This window comes from Manacus vitellinus, unplaced genomic scaffold (assembly GCF_001715985.3).
Source record: "Manacus vitellinus isolate BGI_N305 unplaced genomic scaffold, ASM171598v3 scaffold_25_pilon, whole genome shotgun sequence".
NCBI lineage: Eukaryota > Metazoa > Chordata > Aves > Passeriformes > Pipridae > Manacus > Manacus vitellinus.
In genome coordinates this window covers 5,602,273-5,607,260 of record NW_021939882.1, presented here as the reverse complement: position 1 = coordinate 5,607,260, position 4,988 = coordinate 5,602,273, and positions in this window count along the sequence as shown.

Below are 4,988 nucleotides of genomic sequence, written 5' to 3'. Positions count from 1 at the left end.
TAAAAGTTTTTATGCTTGTCTTAGTTGGAAATATGTTCTGGCCTGACTTATAATTCCCTCTGCAGCCTTGTTGGAGTCAGGTAATATACACCAAAGTATGAAGTCAGTAAAACTGTACCGTTAAGTCACTGCAGATTTAAAGATTTTTTTTTTTTCTTTTGGTAATGAACATCTATCCCAGGCAACCAGAAATAATTTCAAAAAATTCCAGGCCCTAATTAAGGAAATCATTTAAGAATATCCTGGGATTTAAAAGTATGCCAAGGGCTTTGCCTTCATAGAGCTGTGATGAGCAGGTACCTGAGCACAGACTCTGAGGGGTCTGGGAGTCTGACCCCCCAACTTGTGCTCCTGATGTGGGAGTGGGAGCAGTGGTGAAATAACTCCTCTGATCAGTGTTAATTGAGTGAACTGGATTTTCCTGACAACTGGAAAGCAGAGGGGGGAATATGCATCCCTCTGTCTGGGAATTGTTGCAGCTGGAGCCACATTCCGGGCTTCCCGTGGACATCATGAGTCTGTGCAGGTATCACAAAATTTGTAGTCAAAATGGAAGAACAGTTGAAACAGAACCATGAGCTCAGCTGAGTGAGTCTGAACCAGAGCGATTCCCGGCTCAGTTTGCAGCCGGGTTTCCTGCGATGATGAAAGTTTGAACACTTCAGTGCCCTCGTTCTTTTCACAAGCTGCCGGTAAAGGATTGCAGCAAACCCGTGACCCTTTGGTAACCCCTGGGTTTCCGGGACACTGAGGCAGCAGCCAAACCCCAGCGTCCTGCTGGGAGCAGGGAATGGGGAGAGCCCTTGTGGAGCCAATGGCAGCTCATCAACCACCACGGGCAGGTCGATAACCGGGGTTGGGGCTCAGGGCTTGGAGCTCTTCCTGTTCAATGGAAGGATGTTGTGACAGAGAAGCACAACTGAGGTTTCCCGGGGTGAGAGGAGGCTGCTGCTGGCACAGGGAGCACTGGGAGCAAGGCCAGAGCTTGTGCTGAAATCTAAGGGAATTTCTTCACAGCTTTCCCCATGTTGCAGTGTCATCCACAGAGATTAAGGGACTGGCTCTCCAGGCTGGAAGCAGGATCCTGAGGGGATCCCACTTGAATGCATCCTGGGTGTGGGATGCCGGGATAACCCCCTCTGGCATGCGGATCCGCCTATGTGGGGGGATCCCACTTCATCCAGCAAAAAACAGCTCCCACTCATGGTTTAGTTTGAGTGACCCTGGTTTGGTTACATCTGCAGATCTCACCTTCTGTCAGGTTTTATTTCCATCCATAGCCTGTGCCAGTTTCTCCCACTGGTCCTGCCTGTGGAATCTGCTTAGGTGCAGGGAGTGAATTCCCTGATTCCGTGGGGTCCAGCTCCTATGGAAATACCTCAGCCATTGGCCTCTCAAGTGTTAGGGAACTGGAGGCAAACCTGCCAGAGCTGAAGGCATCCCCTGCTTCAGCCAAGACCTTTATACCTGGGGAGGAAATAAAGCACATTTCAGGCTTCCAACGCTTCTGTGGGCTTTACCTCTGGGAATTTATGGCAGGTAGCTCTGTGGGAGGGTTGTTTGCATTCAAATCCAAGTGTGGTTATTTATAAAGCCAAAAAACAAATACAGCTCTAGATAAGTGAGTACAGATTTGTTTTGGTTTTTTAATTGCCTTTTTTTTGGCTGGTTCTTGCAGCTAGGGGCAGCGTGAGCTGTGATCCTGAAAGGTGGCATTTGTCATAGTGTTCCTCTAGACATGCACCTTCCTGTAAAACCATGGTTGCATAATTTAGAAGTCATATTTTTGTTGAAATGATTAATTCCACTTAATTCAGAGACCCCCTGGCCCTAAGCATAGGTAAACCCTTCCTAAGGAATGTAAGACATGGCTCAGAACATCCGTGGTAGGAAACATCTGTTGTGTTATGCTTAACCTAAAAGTATTTATTTTTAGACATAATTTGAAATAATGTATTTTTGTTTAGGGATAACTCAGAAAGAATAATTTCAGTAAATGGATCTGTGGTAAATAGTTCATTCCAGTGTCAGTCTTGTTTCTTCAGAGCTGATAACACTGATGGAGTCAAAGCTTATTCAATCTCATAAAGCAAATGAGTGATTCACAGGCTCTGTCTCTCCACAGCGACTCTATTTATAAAATACGAGAATATTATATAAATACCATGTCTTGATCATACATCTGCATTCACTTTGATGGGAAGGCAATTATTTTTCCCTAGCACAGTCCTGTTCAGTGACTTCCTACCTCACCAGAGATTAATTATTCCAGAAACAAATGTTAAAATACACTTCAAATGGTCAATAACATCGCTGTGCAGTGTCCCTGTCCCTCTCTCCCATGGCAGGGACAGATGTGTCCTTGCAGCTGGCAGTGTCCCTGTCCCTCTCTCCCATGGCAGGGACAGATGTGTCCCTGCAGCTGGCACTGGCCTGGGCTGGTTCCTCCATCTTCTGGTGCTGCAGTAGGGTCATGCCATGGGTGTATAGCATCAAATAATCTGTATTTAGATGAGGAAGGACTTCTGGGTGGGTTTATATCATAGAGCTGGGGAAGGATCAAGGGTTCAGGATAAACATTGTGTCACTCTCTGCAAAGCTGCCACTGAGTGGTACCGGTGTTGGGGACCCGAGGGGAGGGTGGGGCTGGACTGTGGGGTCCTGGGCTTTAGGGGCTCTGCCATCACCACCTGAACTGCTCCTCACCGCAGCAGATGCAGAGGGAAACAGGCTGGTAAATGCCCCAGCCTGTAACACATGCAGGAAACCAGGGCTCCTACAGCTGGGCTTTGGGCCATCTGAGTTAAAGCTCCTCTGTCTTCCAGAGCCGTTACGCTTGTGTACACAAATATCCAGAGGCAGGGAGAGATGATCCTTAGTGCTGGGGAGCCCAGGCTTGGCTCGTGGCCTGGGCTGTGCCTGGGACTGAGCACACAGGCTGAAGAGGTGCTGGTGACACGCACAAGCCGGCGGCAGGGGATTCTCCCACGTTCTTCTAGAACTGTGCCAACTGCTGAGGCACCCAGAGCTGACCCTGAGGGAATTTTGGAGGGTAACAAAGCCCCACCACCGAGCTCACACAGCCTAAGGGCTGGACCTTGAATGGGACAAACTGCAGCCTGGGCTGTACCTGGGTTGTATCTACCCTGAAGGCACCAACCTTCCTGGGACAGGGACACATTGGCCTGCTGTTCACTCCTCCAGCCAGGATGTGTTGGGAAGACCTGTGCAAGGATAACCAGCTTGTTTGTAGTCAATTGTTCTCAGCAACTTCAGAGAGAAGAAAAAAAGATCAAATCCTATCATTTGTACTTTTCTGTTCTGGGGCTGATGCACAAAATGTTCTCAGTGATTTGTGAGGTATTTCTGTCACCATCGTGTGTGTGAGGCAGCAGGAAATGCCAAGAGCATCGTTCCTGTGGTGCCCCCACCCTGGGGAGATGCAGGAGCTCGTTCCCTATGCAGTGACAGCTCCTGGTGTGTGGATAAGGGGGGCCCGGGGGGGGGTGTGTCCTACCCCCCCAGCACTCCCTGTCTCAGCCCTTTGGTTTCTGTTTATGTCATGTTGCCTCCTCTCTTGTTTGGGTGGGGTTTTTTGTTGTTGTTGTTTTTTAAAGTAGGATTGGAAAAAGGAAAATGAAAACACCTAATTGTTCAGGCTCAGGGTACAAAGCTGGGATCGGTGAGTGGTTTCTAGCATTGATTTTTTTAAAAACATCAAAGTGACTCTGAACCAAGCACTGAGTTTGCAACATGGAGTCAGGTTTCATTTTAAAATATTTTTTTTCACTATCCAAGAACTACTGTTAGTCTAAGGCCAGTGGCAGATGTTATTTAAAAACACTTGCGTTTGTTTTCTGAAGGCAAATTGTAGATACTTGAGATATAAAAGCTGTTTTTTCTGAGTTGGTGCACAGAAATATAGAGACACATTCTGGACCAGCATCCTGGTTCCCATAAGTGCAATACCATAATTACAAGCTAATCTGTAAGTGCAAAAGAAACAGAAACACAAAATAGATTGAGCTTTAGCAGCTGAAGGAGCCCAGGGAGATGAAAGGAAACATGTAATGCTTTAAATATTATAAAGCAGAACAAGGTCTTTAAAGGGTTGTGAGGAACTTTGGGGTTGCACTGCCTGTCACAGCCACACAGAGGCTCCTCTTCCTCTGGGGTACACAGGGATGTGCACCTGCTTTTACATGTCTTGCTCTACTGCAACTCCCAAACCATACTGGCAGATCCATGTGGAACTCCAGGCAGTGAGGGCTGGGCATCAGCTGGACAAAACCTTCCATCTGGCATGTGAGAACTGAGAGGTGCTGAGTTTCCTCCCTGGGTGCTCTGGGTCAGCTCAGGTGGCCCTCAAAAAAAGGCACCTGACGGCTGTGAACAACTTCCTTGGATTAATCCTTATGGAGGCATTACTGAGTTTTTTAGTTTTTCAGTGGTATTTGGACTTGCCCATGGGAATGTTTGTGGAGGGTGCCTCACAGCCCCCCCCAACAGGGCAGTGATCCTCTGCTGTGAGATCCTCCCCCCAGAGCCACAGCATCCCCCAGAGCTCTGCTGTGTGAGCTTCTCCCCGGAGTGACAGCATATCCCAGAGCCCCAGCATTCCCCTCAGAGCTAGGGCATTGCTTCTTCCACCAATGCCAAAGGCTGTGCAGTCCAGCCCAATCTCTTCCAAAAGCAGCTTGCTCCCATTGATTGATGTCATACATGGGCAAGGAGTTAATTTTCCTTTTTTATAGCTTACATGTCATTTAAATTCCAAATGACAACTTACTGCTCAATTTGCCATCCCTGCAAGGTTCTCACTGAAGTTTATCAGGCAGGGGCTTGGTCTGGGAAAGCCTTGTACCCCGAGCACCGGAACGCTGTGGAGCATCTCACAGTGAAAATACCGCTGTGCTCGTGCCTCAGGTGCTGTCACTTTCACCCCTGAAACTCCTTCTTGAGCACTGAGACCTGTCACCGTTGTGTTT